The sequence below is a fragment of the Rattus norvegicus genome, chromosome X (genome assembly GCF_021556685.1).
Source record: "Rattus norvegicus strain SHRSP/BbbUtx chromosome X, alternate assembly SHRSP_T2T, whole genome shotgun sequence".
NCBI classification, from domain to species: Eukaryota; Metazoa; Chordata; class Mammalia; order Rodentia; family Muridae; genus Rattus; species Rattus norvegicus.
In genome coordinates, this window is record NC_141554.1 from 7,000,166 (window position 1) to 7,020,896 (window position 20,731).

The 20,731-nt window shown below is 44.2% G+C and overlaps 1 long non-coding RNA gene across 1 annotated transcript; it reads left to right on the top strand.

Moving 5' to 3' along the window:
- The first annotated feature begins 5,762 nt into the window (after nt 1–5,762).
- Nucleotides 5,763–20,469, top strand: LOC147998124 (uncharacterized). Its single transcript, XR_015646880.1, has 3 exons — nt 5,763–5,968; nt 12,577–12,723; nt 18,104–20,469. It is a non-coding gene; the product is annotated as an uncharacterized LOC147998124 (long non-coding RNA).
- Nucleotides 20,470–20,731: the final 262 nt, after the last annotated feature.

Sequence of the window (20,731 nt, forward strand, 5' to 3'; positions counted from 1 at the left end):
AGTGCTCCTTAGTGTCTGCTGTCTGTGTTCTGTTTCTGTTTGGTGTTCTTTTTCTTTGCCATGGGGCAGACTGTGATAACCCCTTTGTCTTTGATGGTGGACCATTGTACGGATGTTAGGACAAGAGGACACTCTGAAATCCTGTTGGGAGGTGGAATCAGATGGTCCATCTCATCCCAAAAGCAGCTAAGGTTAAGCTGCAGTTTGGGCCAGGTACTGAAGGTACCAGGCATCTGTGAAAATTGGTTATAAGATGCTTTGTCTTGGTCTTGTTTGTCTGGTTTGTTTTCTGTGGTATTGTCGAGTGTTTTTTTTTTTTTTTTTTTTGACTTAGACTGACGACTGTGTTTGAAATCATGAAACTGTTTGCGTTGTTCGTCAAGGAGTTTTACTTGGTCCTCTTGGTGCTTAAGTTAAGAGTTAAAAATATTTTGCTTGAGAAAAATTGTTTTCTGCCAGGGAGTTTTGTCTTTCTCTCTTGAGCCTCCTCCCCAAAGAGAGATGCCCCTCCCTTTACTCCCTTTGACCAACCTAGCTGCTGTTAACAGTTGTGTAAACAGACATTAACAAAAGCCTTGAGGAAGAAACTGCTCATAAATAAAAAAGTTCCCCAGATTAGGCCGCCTGCTATAGAACAAATATAGTGAGTAGAAAACTTAATTTTATGGATCCTGCTCTAGTGGCGGTGTGTTGGTTGATAGCCAACGTTAATTTTTAAAACATAGTGTTTTATCTGTGCTTGTGCTCGCAGCACACAGTAGGGGGGAGAAAAATTAGCTGCGGAGCTGCTGCAGCGAGCATGGGGACTTCTCAAGTCTCACCCAATTTTTCTGGCTCTTCAAGAGCTGTTTAAAAGGAAAAGGCTTAAGGTAAAAAGAAACACTATAGAGAGATTTCTTAGTAAATTACTACACCTTGGTTCTCGATCTCTGGGAATCTCACGGTGGACAGCTGAGATAAGCTAGAAAAGGATTTAAATTTTGCTTGAGAACAAGGAATCTTAAAGGGGGAGTTTCAGCTGGTATGGCACTTAGTGCGCAGCTGCCTAAAAGATCAGAAATTCTGTCAACAGGCTATAAAAAGGGACAGGCTGTGTTAGAAATGCTACAGGAAGAATGATCTAAAAAGGCTGAGAGTGAGGTGGGGGAGGACTCTAAAGAAAACAAAAACAAGAAAGAAATTTCTGCTTTTAGTGGCCAGACCTTCAGCTCTTGCTCACAGAAAGAGAGTGCTCATTAAGAAAAGTTCTTTAAGGAGCCTGCCTTATCTGCTGGCCCTATTCCAAGAGAGGAGTCAGTCTCCAGCATTAAATTACTTTTCTCACTGGTCATCATTAGCATGGAGAATGCCTTTGATCCTATCCCCACAGCAGCCAGTTCCTGCCCCTGTGGTCGAAATGCCCCAGGTTGGGGGACAGAGAAGCCCCTAAAATAGTTTCAAAAAATCTACAACAAACTGTGAAGAACTTTGTTTTGTTTTGCCAGTTTGAATTTAGAATTCAGGCTTTGGCTGTGGCCAAGGTCAGGATTAATGTTTTCTTTTCCATGGGCCTTTAGCCCACTGAGAAAGTTTGGTAAAGGTCTGCTACTGAGGTCCTGAAAGCCCCAGGTAAACTGGTTACAATTCTTTTGTCAGCTGCTTAGTATCTAACACCCAGGATCTAATGTCTCTCCATCCTTTTGTTATTAGTTCTTACTGGAAGCCTAGTGCCATTTAGAGGATGGGTCTCTTGAGCGATAAAGCCACTGTGCTGGCACTAAAGGACTAAATGCTATTTGCCCTCTTCAGTGGACCTCTATTCTTGAGATTCCCTTGTTTTCTCACCATCCCATTTAAGATGCTTGTTAGTAACTGTTACAGGTCTTCTTTACCACCGAGGAAAGACAGAATCCTACTAGAGGCCAGAAAAAATGTTCCAGACACGGATGGAAGGCCTACACTTCTGCCTGTTGACTTCAAAACGCCTAAAGGTAGGGAGTGCCAGGTCTGCCACCAGGCTCCAAGGGTGGGTCTCTGAGGGGCTAGAAAATGCCCCACCAATCTGGCTAAGATAAAGAAAGGATATGAAGAAAAAGTTACAAAAATTTAAAGGGTTAAGTTAAGTTGCTGAGAGTTAATATAAGTTACAGAAAAAGTAAGGTTAAAAAAGAAAGAGGTAAAAAGAACAGGAAGCTAGGGAAGAAAAGAGACAAAAAGAAGAAGTTAGAGAGCTAAAGAGAGATAAAAGACAAGAGAGGAACATATACTGGCCACAGTAGTTAGGGAACCTAGGAAGATAGTACCTGGCAACAGAAGAGAATTCCTGGCTAAAGATCAGTGTGCCTAATACGAAGAAAAAGGACATTGGGTCAGGGACTGCCCCAGAAAGTACAAGAGGGGACACTGGAGAGCCTCTTGGTGCTGGCTATGCACAGAGATAGAAGGGAAGCCCGCCCAGTTGTTTTGTGGATACAGGGACCCAATGCTCTGTGCTCCTATGCCCCCCAGTGGGCCAATATCTAAAGACCTTGAGTACAAGGAGCTACTGGCAACGAACAATACTCATGGACTGCCCGAAAAACAGTGGACCTTGGCGTGGGCCGGGTAACCCACCCACTAATGCATGGTCATCCCTGACTGCCCCTATCCCTTGCTCATGAGAAAATTGCTCTCCAAATTGGCTTGCGTGGGCTAAAATGGCTGGATGAGGCCATGTGTATACATATCTATAGACTGTGTATGTGGAGCTTAAGACCTGTCTCAGTACACCAGTACCTGATGCTGGGAGATGAATGGGTTAGTGCTTTTCTGCCTGGAACACACCGTTCCTGCCAGCCGGGCACTGACAATTATCACCCGATCCAGGACTTAAACTGTGATAGAGTGGCTGATGTTTTGCCTTCGAATAGAATGTCCCAAAGGATGGGACCACTGGTCAGCTGCCATAGACTAGATTCTCCACTGGTTGGGGACAATCTGGTCACCTTGCTGCCCAATCCGGACCTGGAGCCACCACAGCACGAGTGTCAAACACTGACAGAAGCACATGGGTGGAGGAAAGACCTCTGCGACTGGCTGATTGACCCCTGCTGAAAGCCGAGGACCTTGTCCACAGACAGGAACAGTTCTCTTCATGAATGAAGGTCAGAGACAAGTGGGTGCTGCCATGGTGGACAACACAATGTCATCTGGGATGGCTGAACCTCTACCCCCCCAGCACATCAGCGCCACAGATGTCTTTGCCATCTCTTAGATGCCCTGATGAAGCCAACAACTGTGAGTACTATTCATTGCCCAGGATATCAAGAAGGAAGAGATTCAGTGACATGGGACAGTAACAAAACAGATAAAGTGGCTCGAGAAATGGCTATACAGGAGCCTATCCTGGTTACAGGCCTACAAGAGACAGCCACTGGGAACTGGGATTGGACTAAGGGATGGCCTCACTTAGAATGTACAACAGAAGAAAAGGCCCAAGTTGTTTAAAAGATAAAAAGACAATGACACACTTGGGGAGAAAGCTGTACGCCCCCCCCCAGAGAACAAACAAAAGACTCACTTTGCCAAATAAAAAAAATAGACTCATTTAAGAGATGAGAAGTTTGTCCAAATAGTTAAAATATATATAATAGACTTTAAGATTTTAGCCAAGAGAGACAGTAAAAAAGTATAAGATACGTCAGTAAGTAAATGCTTAACAAACAAACGGGACAAAGAGACCTAGAGAGTTTAACGAAAAGTCGAAGTGAACTTCACTGAGATAAAATCAGAAAAATATAATCACAAGTATCTCCTAGTGCTTGTAGATACTTTTTCAGGAATAGATAAAAGCTTTCCTCACCAAACGAGAGACGGCCTCTACAATCATCAAGAAGATACTAGAAGAAATCTTCCCCAGGTCTGGAATTCCCAAGGTAATCTGGTCAGACAACGGCCCTACTTTCGTTGCCAAGGTAAGCCAGGGTGTGGCCAAGTATTTAGAAGTCGATTAGAAATTACATTATATTTACAGACCTCAAAGTTCAGGACAGGTAGAGTAAATAAATAGAACTCTAAAAGAGACCCTAAACAAATTGACCATGGAGACTGGCACAGACTGGGTGACACTCCTTCCTTCCTGCACTCTTCAGAGCAAAAAATACCCCTTCCAAATTCAGCCTTACCCCCTTTGAGATCTTATATGGGGCCTCAGCTCCTCTGACTGTATTAGATGATGTTACAGAACCAACATGTCATAGTGCCATAGTAATAATGATTTGTGTGCCAGGCTAAAAGACCTACAGGTGATACAGAAAGAAATCTGCTCACAGCTGACAACAGCCTATGTCCTGGGGACCCCCGAGACATCCCATCAGTTCCAGGTCGGAAGCAGCTACACTGAACCCAGACACTCGAGCCTCGCTGGAAAGGACCGTACCTGGTGCTGCTGACCACCCTGACAGCCGTCAATTCTCAGCCCTCACCAGCCGTGTACTAGCTGTTAGGGCTGAGAGCTGGGACCTAGAGGGAAATTCAGTCATGTTTGTCCTGGGTTCCATCGAGATAGGTGTGGGGATAGGCTTGATTTCTATTACAAATGATGTAACATTACATATGTTAGTACTCCTAACACATCTTGGGACTGTGCCTCAGGGATCACAACCTGTATAAGTTTAGAACTTCTGAAAGACAGTCATGACCTTGGTGTATAGGTTTAGATAGTGTCCAGATAGAATCCTGATGCTAAAGACTTTTTAGCTGACCTCCAAGAATACCTAACCTCCCTCTCAGAGGTAGTCCTTCAAAATAAGAAAAGATTAGACCTGATATTCCTTAAAGAAGGAGCCTGTGTGCTACACTGAAAAAATGTTGCTTCTATACAGACCATTCAGGAGTAATTAAAGACTCCATAAATAAACTTAAAAAAAAGGTTAGACAAAGACAGACAAAAAAAAAAACCACATAAGAGATGGTTCGAGAGCTAGTTTAGTAGATCTCCCTGGATGACTACCCTACACTCTGCTACAGCTGGGCCATTATTAATAATTTTCTTGTTTTTAGTTTTTGGCTCCTGCGTGACAAACAGGTTAATTGTTTTTGTTAAAAATCGAGTGGGTGCTGTGCGGTTGATGGTTGTGAGACAACAGTACCAGTCAGTTAGGACAACTGGTGAGACCAAATACGAGACTTGATATCAAAATTCTAAGATTAGAATTATTTAGTAGGAGAAGACAAGAATGAAAAGAAAATTATACGAAATCTAGGTTTAAAAATATAAATTTAAAAGAGTTAGCCCCAAAAGACACAAACTCAGGGCTAAGCCCTGCCGCCAGGAATAGCAGGCCATAAAGATAAAGAAAAGGAATGCAGGAACCAGCTCAGGCAATCGAGGACTGACCCATAAACCATCCAAAGACATCCCCCCAGCTTACTCAGAGTCATACTTTAACCAGATGTCCTCCAGACCCTGGTAAGCCCCTACTTGTGCTTTTCAGCCATTGTGTCCTGCAGAGAGCACTCCAAGAAACCAGGCAGCCCAAGCCTAACCAGAGGTGTTTCAAATACAGATGCTTCATCAATTTTGACAAACTTTTAAAAATAATGAAGACCTGAAGACCCTAACCTTCTCCTGATTTAGTAGCTCTGTTCCAGGAACCAGGGGGCCATAAAACCTTCTGGCGTCCCCTTATCTCCTGGAGCCATAAAACAATCTTGTAACTTGTGGTACATTCTCCTTTGACATCCCCCATCCCCTGGTGCTCACAGCCTCTGCCTTTAAATACTCTTTTTCCCAGCCTCTTGGGGCCCACACCTCTATCTCCTGCGCGGGATACGTGTCGGCCCGGAGATCTCTGTAATAGGTCTCCGTAATAAACCTTGCCTTTGCTTATTACATCCAAAATGGTCTCTCTGTGTCTGGGGTCCGCGATTTCCCAAGACTTGAGTAAGGGTCTCTCTGCGTGGGATTTTTCATTGACCTTCAGTTGAACCAGCACCATTTGCTGAAAATGCTCTTTTTTCCATTTGATGGTTTTGGCTCCTTTGTCAAATATCAAGTCCCCACAGGTGTGTGGGTTCATTTCTGGGTCTTCAATTCTGTTCCATTGGTCTATCTGTCCCTCTCTGTACCAATACCATGCAGTTTTTATCACTATTGCTCTGTAATACTGCTTGAGTTCAGGGATAGTGATTCCCCCTGAAGTCCTTTTATAGTTGAGGATAGTTTTAGCTATCCTGGGTTTTTTGTTATTCCAGACGAATTTGCAAATTGTTCTGTCTAACTCTTTGAAGAATTGGATTGGTATTTTGATGGATTGCATTGAATCTGTAGATTGCTTTTGGTAAAATGGCCATTTTTACAATATTAATCCTGCGAATCCATGAGCATGGGAGATCTTTCCATCTTCTGAGGTCTTCTTCAATTTCTTTCTTCAGAGTCTTGAAGTTCTTATTGTACAAATCTTTTACTCACTTGGTTAAAGTCATACTGAGGTACTTTATATTATTTGGGTCTATTATGAAGGGTGTCGTTTCCCTAATTTCTTTCTCGGATTGTTTCTCTTTTGTATAGAGGAAGGCTACTGATTTATTTAAGTTAATTTTATACCCAGCCACTTTTCTGAAGTTGTTTATCAGCTTTAGTAGTTCTCTGGTGGAACTTTTGGGATCACTTAAACATACTATCATATCATCTGCAAATAGTGATATTTTGACTTCTTCTTTTCCGATCTGTATCCCCATGACCTCCTTTTGTTGTCTGATTGCACTAGCTAGAACTTCAAGAATGATATTGAATAAGTAGGGAGAGAGTGGACAGCCTTGTCTAGTCCCTGATTTTAGTGGGATTGCTTCAAGTTTCTCTCCATTTAGTTTAATGTTAGGAACTGGTTTGCTGTATAGGGCGTTTACTATGTTTAGGTATGGGCCATGAATTCCTATTCTTTCCAGGACTTTTGTCATGAAGGGGTGTTGAATTTTGTCAAATGCTTTCTCAGCATCTAATGAAATAATCATGTGGTTTTGTTCTTTCAGTTTGTTTATATAATGGATCACGTTGATGGTTTTCCATATATTAAACCACCCCTGCATGCCTGGGATGAAGCCTACTTGATCATGGTGGATGATTGTTTTGATGTGCTCTTGGATTCGGTTTGCCAGAATTTTATTGAGTATTTTTGCGTCGATACTCATAAGGGAAATTGGTCTGAAGATCTCTTCCTTTGTTGGGTCTTTGTGTGGTTTAGGTGTAAGAGTAATAGTGGCTTCATAGAAGGAATTCAGTAGTGCTCCATCTGTTTCAATTTTGTGGAATAGTTTGGATAGTATTGGTATGAGGTCTTCTATGAAGGTCTGATAGAATTCTGCACTAAACCCGTCTGGACCTGGGCTCTTTTTGTTTGGGAGACCTTTATTGACTGCTTCTATTTCCTTAGGAGTTATGGGGTTGTTTAACTGGTTTATCTGTTCCTGATTTAACTTCGGTACCTGGTATCTGCCTAGGAAATTGTCCATTTCCTCCAGATTTTCTACTTTTCTTGAATATAGGCTTTGACAGTAAGATCTGATGATTTTTTTAATTTCCTCTGAATCTGTAGTTATGTCTCCCTTTTCATTTCTGATTTTGTTAATTTGGACACACTCTCTGTGTCCTCTCGTTAGTCTGGCTAAGGGTTTATCTATCTTGTTGATTTTCTCAAAGAACCAACTTTTGGTTCTGTTGATTCTTTCTATGGTCCTTTTTGATTCTACTTGGTTGATTTCAGCTCTGAGTTTGATTATTTCCTGCCTTCTACTCCTCCTGGGTGTATTTGCTTCTTTTTGTTCTAGAGCTTTTAGGTGTGCTGTCAAGCTGCTGACATGTGCTCTTTCCTGTTTCTTTCTGCAGGCACTCAGCGCTATGAGTTTTCCTCTTAGCACAGCTTTCATTGTGTCCCATAAGTTTGGGTATGTTGTACCTTCATTTTCATTAAATTCTAAAAAGTCTTTAATTTCTTTCTTTATTTCTTCCTTGACCAGGTTATCATTGAGTAGAGCATTGTTCAATTTCCACGTATATGTGGGCATTCTTCCCTTATTGTTATTGAAGACCAGTTTTAGGCCTTGATGGTCTGATAGCACGCATGGGATTATTTCTCTGTTTCTGTACCTGTTGAGGCCCGTTTTTTGACCAATTATATGGTCAATTTTGGAGAAAGTACCATGAGGAGCTGCGAAGAAGGTATATCCTTTTGCTTTAGGATAGAATGTTCTATAAATATCTGTTAAGTCCATTTGGCTCGTGACTTCTCTTAGTCTGTCTATGTTTCTGTTTAATTTCTGTTTCCATGATCTGTCCATTGATGAGAGTGGGGTGTTGAAATCTCCTACTATTATTGTGTGAGGTGCAAAGTGTGTTTTGAGCTTTAGTAAGATTTCTTTTACATATGTAGGTGCCCTTGTATTTGGGGCATAGATATTTAGGATTGAGAGTTCATCTTGATGGATTTTTCCTTTGATGAATATGCAGTGTCCTTCCTTAACTCTTTTGATGACTTTTAGTTGAAAATTGATTTTATTTGATATTAGAATGGCTACTCCAGCTTACTTCTTCTGACCATTTGCTTGGACAGTTTTTTCCCAGCCTTTCACTCTGAGGTAGTGTCTGTCTTTGTCTCTGAGGTGTGTTTCGTGTTGGCAGCAAAATGCAGGGTCCTCGTTGCGTATCCAGTTTGTTAATCTATGTCTTTTTATTGGGGAGTTGAGGCCATTGATGTTGAGAGATATTAAGGAATAGTGATTATTGCTTCCTGTTATATTCATATTTGGATGTGAGGTTATGTTTGTGTGCTTTTCTTCTCTTTGTTTTGTTGCCAAGACGATTAGTTTCTTGCTTCTTCTAGGGTATAGCTTGCCTCCTTATGTTGGGCTTTACCATTTATTATCCTTTGTAGTGCTGGATTTGTAGAAAGATATTGTGTAAATTTGGTTTTGTCATGGAATATCTTGGTTTCTCCATCTATGTTAATTGAGAGTTTTGCAGTATACAGTAACCTGGGCTAGCATTTGTGTTCTCTTAGGGTCTGTATGACATCTGTCCAGGCTTTCATAGTTTCTGGCGAAAAGTCTGGTGTGATTCTGATAGGTCTGCCTTTATATGTTACTTGACTTTTCTCCCTTACTGCTTTTAATATTCTTTCTTTATTTTGTGCGTTTAGTCTTTTGACTATTATGTGACGGGAGGTGTTTCTTTTATGGTCCAATCTATTTGGAGTTCTGTAGGCTTCTTGTATGCCTATGGGTATCTCTTTCTTTAGGTTAGGGAAGTTTTCTTCTATGATTTTGTTCAAGATATTTACTGGTCCTTTGAGCTGGGAGTCTTCACTCTCTTCTATACCTATTATCCTTAGGTTTGACCTTCTCATTGAGTCCTGGATTTCCTGTATGTTTTGGACCAGTAGCTTTTTCTGCTTTACATTATCTTTGACAGTTGAGTCGATGATTTCTATGGAATCTTCTGCTCCTGAGATTCTCTCTTCCATCTCTTGTATTCTGTTAGTGAAGCTCATATCTACAACTCCTAGTCTCTTCTTTTGGTTTTCTATATCCAGGGTTGTTTCCATGTGTTCTTTCTTGATTGCTTCTATTTCCATTTTTAATTCCTTCAACTGTTTGATTGTGTTTTCCTGGAATTCTTTCAGGGATTTTTGCGATTCCTCTCTCTAGGCTTCTACTTTTTCTCTAAGGGAGTTCTTCATGTCTTTCTTGAAGTCCTCCAGCATCATGATCATATATGATTTTGAAACTAGATCTTGCTTTTCTGGTGTGTTTTGATATTCCGTGTTTGCTTTGGTGGGAGAATTGGGCTCTGATGATCCCATGTAGTCTTGGTTTCTGTTGCTTGGGTTCCTGCGTTTGCCTCTCGCCATCATATTATCTCTAGTGTTACTTTGTTCTGCTATTTCTGACAGTGGCTAGACTGTCCTATAAGCCTGTGTGTCAGGAGTGCTGTAGACCTGTTTTCCTGTTTTCTTTCAGCCAGTTATGGGGACAGAGTATTCTGCTTTCGGGCGTGTAGTTTTTCCTATCTACAGGTCTTCAGCTGTTCCTGTGGGCCTGTGTCTGGAGTTCACCAGGCATCTCACTTGCAGCAGTAAAGGTGGTCTTACCTGTGGTCCCGAGGCTCAAGTTTGCTCGTGGGGTGTTTTCCTCTGGCGTCAGAGATGTGTGCAGAGTGCAGTCTCTTCTGGTTTCCCAGGCATGTCTGCCTCTCTGAAGGTTTAGCTCTCCCTCCCACGGGATTTGGGTGCAGAGAACTGTGTATCTGGTAGCTCTCTTCAGGTTATGGTGGTGTCTCAGGCGCAGAGGTCCTGCTGCTCTTGAGCCCTCCTCTACAGGAACCCAGACGCCGTATACAGTTTCCTCTTGAGCCGGGGATGTGGGCAGGGGTGGGCAGTGCTGGTGGTCTCTTCTGCTCTGCAGTCTCAGGAGTGCCCACCTGACCAGGCCGTGAGGTCTCTCCCCCACGGGGTTTGGGAGCAGAGAATTGCTGCGGGCAGGGATCCGCGGGTTTGGGACTCCCGGTAAACAGCAGAAGTGCCCGGTCCTAGAGGAATTTTGCCTCTGTGTGTCCTGAGGTCACTAGGCAAGTCTCTTACAGCAGAAACGTTGGTCTTACCTGTGGTCCCGAGTCTCACGTTTGCTCGTGGGGTGCTGCCTGGGAGCTCTCCATGGCCACAGCAACCAGGAAGTTGGGTATTTTTTATTTACATTTCGATTGTCATTCCCTTTCCCAGTTTCCAGGCCAACATCCCCCTATACCCTCCCTCCCAATTCCTCTGGATGTTCCCCTCCCAATTCTACCCCCATTACCGCCCTCCCCCCAACAATCACATTCACTGACGGTTCACTCTTGGCAGAACCAAGTGCCTCCCCTTCCACCGGTGCTCTAACTAGGTTATTCATTGCTACCTATGAGTTTGGAGCCCAGGGTAAGTCAATGTATAGTCTTTAGGTAGTGGCTTAGTCCCTGGAAGCTCTGGTTGCTTGGCATTGTTGTTCATATGGGGTCTCGGGCTCCTTCAAGCTCCTTCAGTCCTTTCTCTAATTCCTTCAACTGAGGTCCCGTTCACAGTTCAGTGGTTTAATGATGGTATTTGCCAATGTACTTGCTGTATTCTGGCTGTGTCTCTCAGGACAGATCTACATCTGGTTGCTTTCCAGCTGGACTTCTTTGCTTCATCGATCTTATCTAGTTTGGTGGCTGTACATGTATGGGTCACATGTAAAGCATTTGCACTTTGGTCATCCGTCTTGAGTTTCATGTGTTCTGTGCATCTAGGGTAATTTGAGCATTTAGGCTAATAGCAACTTATCAATGAGTGCATACCATGCGTGTTTTTCTGCCATTGGGTTACCTCACTCAGGATATTTTCCAGTTCCATCCATTTGCCCATGGATTTCATAAAGTCATTATTCTTGATAGCTGAGTAATATTCCATTGTGTAGATGTACCACATTTTCTGTATCCATTCCTCTGTTGAAAGGCATCTGGGTTCTTTCCAGCTTCTGGCTATTTTAAATACAGCAGCTATGAACATAGTGGAGCATGGGACTTTGTTACATCTTGGGGCATCTTGTGTGTATATGCCCAAGAGAGGTATAGCTGGGTCCTCAGGTAGTTCAATGTCCAATTTTCTGAGGAACCTCCAGATTGATTTCCAGAATGGTTGTACAAGTCTGCAATCCCACCAACAATGGAGGAGTATTCCTCTTTCTCCACATCCTGGCCAGCATTTGCTGTCACCTGAGATTTTTATCTTAGCCATTCTGACTGGTGTGAGGTGAAATCTCAGGGTTGTTTTGATTTGCATTTCCCTTATGACTAAAGATGTTGAACATTTCTTTAGGTGCTTCTCAGCCACTCCGCATTCCTCAGCTGTGAATTCTTTGTTTAGCTATGAACCCCATTTTTAATAGGGTTATTTGTCTCCCTGAAGTCTAACTTCTTGAGTTTTTTTGTGTATTTTTGATATAAGCCCTCTATCAGTTATAGGATTGGTAAAATTCTTTTCCCAATCTGTTGGTTGTCATTTTCTCCCAGCAACAGTGTCCTTTGCCTTACAGAAGCTTTGCAGTTTTATGAGATCCCATTTGGCGATTCTTGATCTTAGAGCATAAGCCATTGGTATTTTGTTCAGAGAATTTTCTCCAGTGCCCATGTGTTCAAGATGCTTCCCCACTTTTTGTTCTATTAGTTTGAGTGTATCTGGTTTGATGTGGAGGTCCTTGATCCACTTGGACTTAAGCTTTGTATAGGGTGATAAACGTGGATCTATCGGCATTGTACTACATGCTGACCTGCAGTTGAATGTGGAGGGCCGTCCTCACATTCTCCATTGTAAGATGGCGCCGATATCCGGCAGGATGCACCTAATAAAAGGGCAATACGCAAGCGCCTGGTAAATTCCTCACTCAGGGGGACACGTATGCTGTGGTACGTCATCTGGCACATCTGGCAGCGACCAGCCAGAGAGTGACACGTCCTAGGCGAGGATAGTTTCCTATATAAGGGATGTTCTTTCCCTCACTCGGGGTCTCTGTATTGTAAGCTTGTGCTCTCGCTCTCAAGATGCATTAAAGCTATTTTCTGCAGAAGGATCCTTTGTGTCCTGTGTCATTCTTGCTGGCGAGACGTAGCGTGGGACATTTGGTGCCAGAAACCCGGGAAAAAGACTTCATCAGCACCTCCGGAGACCCCTTGGTGACAAGGAGGATTCAGAACTGCAGGTAAAAAAAAATACGTTCAGAGAGGCATGCCTTTCTTGGATTTTGGTCTGGGGTTGTCGCTGCCTTGGGAAGGATTTGTTGAGGCTATGGTATTTGTTCTCGGAGCCACCCTACTCTTTCTTATTATTATGTACTGTTTTCACCATTTCCGCTGCTAAAAGGACAGCAGCTGGAGGCGCGTCTCAGTCTCTCGTAAATAAGTGAGCTTCGCGCAGCTCCCCTTTACTGTTGGGGAGCAGGGACGCGATAGCACCGCCCGGGAAGTACGCGTAATACTCCCGTATATAAGAGAGCGGCGTGTCTGTTTCTACTCACGCCTTGTCAGATGGACGTAGATAAGCCGCTGGGTGTTCTTGGTCCCTCATGGGATCCTCACAGTCTGTGATCACGGCTCTGGAAACGGTGCTAAAGCAGAGGGACATTAAAATTGGAGGAAGAACACTTAAAAACTTTGTGAAAGAAGTGGACAGAGTGGCTCCGTGGTTTGCCTGCTCAGGCTCGTTTACAATTGCCTCATGGGACAAACTTGGAAGGGACCTAGACAGAAAATTGGCGGAGAAAGATCTGCATCTAGGAACTAAAGCCATATGGAAACTAGTCAAAAATTGCTTAGCAGATGAAGTGTGCAAGGCAGCAGTTGTAGGAGGGCAGACCACACTCGAGGTATTTCGAGAGAGTATGTCAGAAACTGAACGTAGTGAGAGATTAGGTGCGCACAAGAAAAAGGACATCCTGAGAAAGAAAAAGAGCCCTCCCATTAAGTCCGCGGATAAGGGAGTGTTAAAGCTTTCAGATTCCGGCACTTCCCTCTCTACACAGCAACCGGGAGGGGGAGCCAGCATATACCCTGTGAAAGAGCTAGAAGCGCTGAACCTCGACAGTTCTGATAGCTCTGAGAATGGAATCTTAGATTCAGAGGAGGAGGCCGAGTTATATGAGGAAGTAGCTAGATATGAGGAAGAGAAATATCACCCCGAGGAACAAAAGAAAGGTAATAAAAAGCTTCTGCCACGGCAGTCGTCAACCGCACCCCCTCCGTATGAGGCGCGCTCTTGCGCATTCTCTTTAGTCCCCGATAGGGTGAGAAGGAAGCTGCGGATGACGTTCCCGGTCTTTGAAACGCAGGAGGGTGAGCGGGTTCATGCCCCAGTCAAATATAGCCAAATAAAAGAGCTGGCGGAGTCTGTCAGAAAGTACGGAGTTACAGCCAATTTTACCCTAACCATTCTTGAAAGGCTGGCCCTGAATTATTTGACACCCTCCGATTGGCAGATGATTGCAAAAGCGACCCTTGTGAACATGGGCCAATATATGGAATTGAAAGTGCTTTGGTATGAGGCGGCTCAAACACAGGCCAGAGCTAATGCCACGGCGTTAACGCCTGAGCAGCGAGAATGGACGTTTGAACTCTTGACAGGACAGGGCCGCTTCTCAGCGGACCAAGCTAATTACCATTGGGGCGTTTATATTCAAGTCTCCAGCTCGGCCATTAAGGCCTGGAAGGCACTCACTAGGAAAGGCGGAGCCGATAATCAACTTACTCATATCATCCAGGGACCTCAGGAACCGTTCTCAGACTTCGTAGCCAGAATGACAGAAACTGCAGGACGAATATTTGGTGATGCGGAGCAAGCAGCACCGCTCATAGAACAGCTCGTTTATGAGCAAGCCACCCAGGAATGCTATAGCACCCAGAAAAAACAAAGGATTACAGGACTGGCTCAGAGTCTGCAGAGAACCCGGCGGGCCTCTTACTAATGCAGGCTTGGTGGCCGCCATTCTCCAGTCCCGGCAACACCCCCTTAAAGGGACAGATAGAAGATCATGTTTTCAATGTGGAAAAATGGGCCATTTAAAAAGAGACTGTAGGATAACCAAGGGAGACAGGAGGCCTGCAACTATCTGTGTCCGATGTGGCAAGGGCTACCATAGGCCTGACCAGTGCCGCTCAGTGAGGGATATTAAGGGAAAACTACTCCCTCCTTTGGAAGCTCAGCCTAATGGGATGTCAAAAAATGGATCGTTGGGCCCCCGGTCCCAGGGCCCTCAAAGATATGGGAACCGCTTTCAGAAAGCCATGACCCTGACAGAGGAGACTCCCCAAGAGGTGACACAAAATTGGACCTGTGTGCCGCCTCCGACTTCTTTCTAATGCCCCAGATGGGCATTCAGCCAATTCCTGCTTAGACTGTGGGGCCTTTGCCCCCAGGAACCATAGGCCTTGTCCTTGGGAGAGGATCTCTCACCCTACAAGGACTGATAGTCCATCCAGGCCTTGTTGAAGCTCAGCGCTCTCTTGATATTCAGATTCTTTGTTCAAGTCCCGATGGGGTTTTTTCCATAAGTGAAGGAGATAGAATAGCACAGTTATTACTCCTTCTGTGCTCCCAAACCACAATACAGGATACCAAGTGGCCCATGGGGTCCACTGGTAATGATTTGACATATTTGGTGGTTCATCTTAACAACCGCCCAAAATTGAGCTTAGAAATTAATGGAAAGAAATTTGAAGGCATTCTGGATACTGGGGCTGATAAAAGTATAATTTCCTCAAAATGGTGGCCTCAATCATGGCCTACCATAAGATCTTCTCACTCACTACAAGGCTTAGGCTACCAGTCGTGCCCTAAAATCGGCTCTGCCACTCTAACTTGGACGACTGTCGATGGCCGACAGGGACAATTTGTTCCCTATGTACTTCCCCTACCTGTTAATCTTTGGGGGAGAGATGTTATGCAGACCATGGGACTAACCTTATCTAACGAATACCCCCAACAAGTGGCCCACATGATGTCAAGGATGGGCTATAAGGAAGGGAAAGGCCTAGGGCGATTAGAACAGGGCTGTCTCACGCCCATTGAACCAGTCGCAAACCCCCATAAACAAGGCCTGGGTTTTTCCTAGGTGCCATTGAGGGTTCTATGCCCATAACCTGGCTTACATAGGAAGCTATATGGGTTCCTCAATGGCATCTATCCTCTGAAAAATTAGAAGCTGCCACTAAATTGGTTAATGAAAAATTGCAGCTTGGTCATTTAGAACCGTCCATTTCACCATGGAATACTCCTATTTTTGTGATAAAGAAAAAATCAGGAAAATGGAGACTTCTCCATGATTTGAGAGCCATTAATGCACAGATGCGTTTATTTGGCTCGATCCAACGAGGCCTACCCTTACTCTCCGCCTTACCTAAGCAATGGAAGATAATAATTATAGACATTAAGGATTGTTTCTTTTCCATCCCCTTGTGTCCACAGGACAGACAGAGGTTTGCATTTACTATACCAGCTACTAATCATCTTGAACCTGATAAGAGATTTCAGTGGAAGGTCCTACCTCAAGGCATGGCCAATAGCCCCACTATTTGTCAGCTATATGTGCAACGAGCCCTTGAACCTACAAGGAAGCAATTTCCATCTTTGCTTCTGGCTCATTACATGGATGACATTTTAATGTGTGATAGAGATTTAACAACCTTACAGACCTCATATCCCATCTTAATCAAAACATTGGGACGATGGGGACTACAAGTCGCTGTAGAAAAGGTCCAAATTGCAGAAATAGGGTCATTTCTGGGATCGGTCATTTATCCTGAAAAAATAGTTCCCCAGAAATTAGAGATTCGCAGAGATCATTTGCATACCTTAAATGATTTCCAAAAGTTATTGGGAGATATAAATTGCCTGAGACCATTTTTAAAGATTTCCTCTGCTGAGTTGAAGCCCTTATTTGATATTTGGAAGGGGACTCTCATATCTCCTCTCCGAGAGCATTGACCCCAGCCGCAAACCGGGCCTTACAAGTTGTAGAAAAGGCCTTACAGGATGCTCAATTGCAGCACATTGATGAAACCAAACCTTTTGATTTGTGCGTTTTCAAAACTATGCAATTACCAACCGCTGTCTTGTGGCAGAATGGGCCTTTATTATGGATCCATCCCAATGCATCTCCTGCTAAGATTATTGACTGGTATCCCGATGCGGTCGCTCAGCTTGCACTCCGCGGGTTGAAGGCAGCTATTACTCATTTTGGGAAAGAACCCAAAACTTTTATAGTACCATATACAGCCATTCAGGTTCAAACATTAGCTGCTACCTCAAATGCTTGGGCAGTGTTAGTTACTTCCTTTGCTGGACAGATAGATAATCATTATCCTAAACACCCCCTATTATGTTTTGCTATATCACAACCTGTTGTTTTCCCTCGCGTCACATCCCACAGACCGTTAAAAGAAGGGATAACAGTGTATACGGATGGGTCAAAAACAGGGGTGGGAGCATATGTGGTAAATTCCCAAGTGTTCTCATGACAATATTTTGAAACCTCACCCCAAGTGGTAGAATGCCTAGTGGTCATGGAGGTCCTTGAAAAATTCCAGATGCCTCTAAATATTGTTTCAGATTCCTCCTATGTGGTCAATGCTGTTAATATCCTTGAAACCGCCGGCGTAATTAAGACAACTAGCAAGGTAGCAGAGATTTTCCAAAAAATCCAAATTATTTTAATAAATAGGAGATTCCCTGTATATATTACTCATATACGGGCCCATTCTGGACTCCCTGGTCCAATGAGTTCAGGGAATGATTTGGCTGACAAAGCCACAAAAATGATAGCTGTGGCCCTGGCCTCTCCTCTAGAGGCCGCTAAAACTTTTCATGGCAATTTCCATGTTACCTCGGAAACTTTACGCCGCCGCTTCTCTATAACTAGAAAAGAGGCACGTGATATAGTCACCCAATGCCAACAGTGCTGCCAGTTCCTCCCAGTCCCTCACATCGGGGTCAACCCGAGAGGAATACAGCCATTGCAAATCTGGCAAATGGATGTTACTCATAATTCTACTTTTGGAAAATTACAGTATGTGCATGTATCTATAGATACATGTTCTGGCATTCTACATGCCACCCCACTTACAGGAGAAAAAACAACACATGTCATTCAGCACTGCCTCGAAGCATGGAGTGCTTGGGGAAAGCCAAGATGTGTAAAAACTGATAATGGCCCTGCCTATACATCTCAAAAATTCCATCAGTTTTGTGCTCAGATGCAAGTTACCCATCTGACAGGCCTGCCCTACATCCCTCAAGGACAGGGAATCATAGAGCGCGCTCATCGGATGCTCAAATGATATTTAATAAAACAAAAAGGGGGAATTATGATAGAACTCCCCCCAACACCCCGAGTGGCCACTGCTTTGGCCCTTTTTACCTTAAATTTTTTAAATCTTGATGAAGCTGGGCAAACAGCGGCTGAGCGACATTGCTCAGAGCCCAAAAGGACAAAAGAATTAGTTAAATGGAAGGATGTATTGACAAACAAATGGAAGGGCCCAGATCCTGTTTTGATAAGATCCAGGGGAGCTGTTTGTGTTTTTCCACAGGATAATGAAAATCCAGTTTGGGTCCCGGGACGACTTACTCAGAATATCAAGACAGAGGACCAAGAAGATGATAACTCTGGTGATCCTCATGCTGATCCAGGGAGTGCCAATAAAGGTGCAGAGCGAACTACGGTGGGGAATTATGTCAACCTTCCCCCTCCCGATGCCGGTGATGTATAATGCCCAAGTGTTTCCACGTTTCTTTACTAACAACAAAGAATTGGGACTAGCCTATTTACCACTAGATTCCCAAATAGAGCAAGTAAAAGAAAATAGGATTATTCCCCTTAAGGGCAGCCTTTGTTTTGGCATATTCAACAAAATATCTTCTGATCTTCCTTGCATTATGTTGAGTAATCAATCTTCTGCTTGGTTAAGGGAGGCCACATGGGGAACTGGTGAGGAAGACATTGTGGCTAACGCCACAGTTCTCTATGGTTGGTGGCCTTACATTAACTCCTCCACCTGCCCTCTCCGTCAACCAAAGTTGGCACCCTTTTGTAGAGGGACCCAGGGTGAAGAACTTACTTTGCCTTGGACTGGTTGCCAGTCCCGGGACTGTGCCTGGGCAGTCCAGAATTTTTTTTTCCTTCTCCCCTGATTTGGGGGGCGGAGTAAACTTCACCACCATTGATCCTAGACGGTCCAATAATAATCCCTTTGATCAATGGATGCTTTGTGGCGTTAATGGTAGCTGCACTGATCTTACGCCCATGGCGATGCTACTTGGAGGAAAGGGCGAAAAGGGACGGTTATCATTTTCCTGGAAGGGCAATATCCACCCTTCAGCCTCTGTCTGGACAGCTACTCATATAAAATATAAATCTTACTGGAGCACGGGGTTTAACCCTGCTCCGGTTTGTGTCTGGCCGCCATTTGTGTGGATTATATGCCACTAAAGTTTCTAAATTGAATTGTACAGACGGTTCATGTTTTTATGCCCTGTGTTGGGATGCTAGCCAATATTCCATAGCGGTAGTTACCCGCATGCCTCACTTTTCCCGGTCCCTGTTGAGACTCCGGGGACCCTGACCTTATTTAGAGGAAAGAGAGATTTTGGCATTTCTGCAATTATTGTTGGCATTATTGCTACAACGGCAGTTGCTGCCTCGGTTACTGCCTCGGCATTGGCCTTGTCAAATTCAGTACAGACAACCCAAACTATCAATGATTTATCGGCTACCGTCTCTGTGGCTCTGGACAGACAGGCCTTGGCTAATACTCAGATACAAGGAGGCCTCATGCTTGTTAACCAATGTATAGATCTGGTCCAAGAGCAGCTAGACATCCTATGGCAACTGGCCCAGCTTGACTGTGAACAAAAGCTCCCCGGCCTTTGTGTCACATCTATACAGTATGAACAATTTACCAAACCTGCCAATTTGTCTAAAACCCTTTCACAGCATTTGTTACAGAATTGGACCTCAGATTTTGAGCAGACGCTTAGGGAATTGAGAGCGGCCATCATTCAAGTCAATTCTACCCGACTGGATCTGTCTTTGACAGAAGGGTTGTCATCCTGGATCACCTCAGCAGTCTCTTATTTTAAGGAATGGGTGGGGGTGGGACTTTTTGGAGCAGTCCTCTGCTGCGGATTAGTGTTACTCCTCTGGTTGCTTTGCTAATTGAGATTTCAAACAAAGAGGGACAAAATTGTGATCGCCCAGGCGCTTATAGCCCTTGAACAAGGAGCGTTAGTTGATATTTGGTTAACCATGCTTAAGCAATAGGTCGCCAGCTGGACAGCTCTTGCACTCCTAGAACCTCAGTTCATTGCACAGGATTAGAGTGTCCGGCTTGAGCAGCCCATGAGGGATGACGAGCTTAGCATCGCACAGGGAAGCTCTACCAAACATGCTCCCTGGAAGGCATGTCATATTACATGAGGGTATCTGCCGCAGTTTTCCCTCCCTCGAAAAAATGGCAGTGCGACGGGTTGGGAGTGCCCTGGGTCTCAACAACAGCTTAAGGGTATCTCTCTTGTACAGGTTCGCCAACTTTGTGCGAGGATATGACTTCTGTCTTCACCCTCCTATTTATGGGTGTCCTATTTGCTTAAAAACAGATAAGGGGGAGATGTGGAGGGCCGTCCTCACATTCTCCATTGTAAGATGGCGCCGATATCCGGCAAGATGCACCTAATAAAAGGGCAATACGCAAGCGCCTGGTAAATTCCTCACTCAGGGGGACACGTATGCTGTGGTACGTCATCTGGCACATCTGGCAGCGACCAGCCAGAGAGTGACACGTCCTAGGCGAGGATAGTTTCCTATATAAGGGATGTTCTTTCCCTCACTCGGGGTCTCTGTATTGTAAGCTTGTGCTCTCGCTCTCAAGATGCATTAAAGCTATTTTCTGCAGAAGGATCCTTTGTTTCCTGCGTCATTCTTGCTGGCGAGACGTAGCGTGGGACAGTTGAACCAGCACCATTTGATGAAAATGCTATCTTTTTTCCATTGGATGGTTTTGGCATCTTTGTCAAAATTCAAGTGACCATAGGTGTGTGGGTTCATTTCTGGGTCTTCAATTCTGTTCCACTGATCTATCTGTCTGTCTCTGTACCAATACCATGCAGTTTTTATCACTATTGCTCTGTAGTACTGCTTGAGTTCAGGGATAGTGATTCCC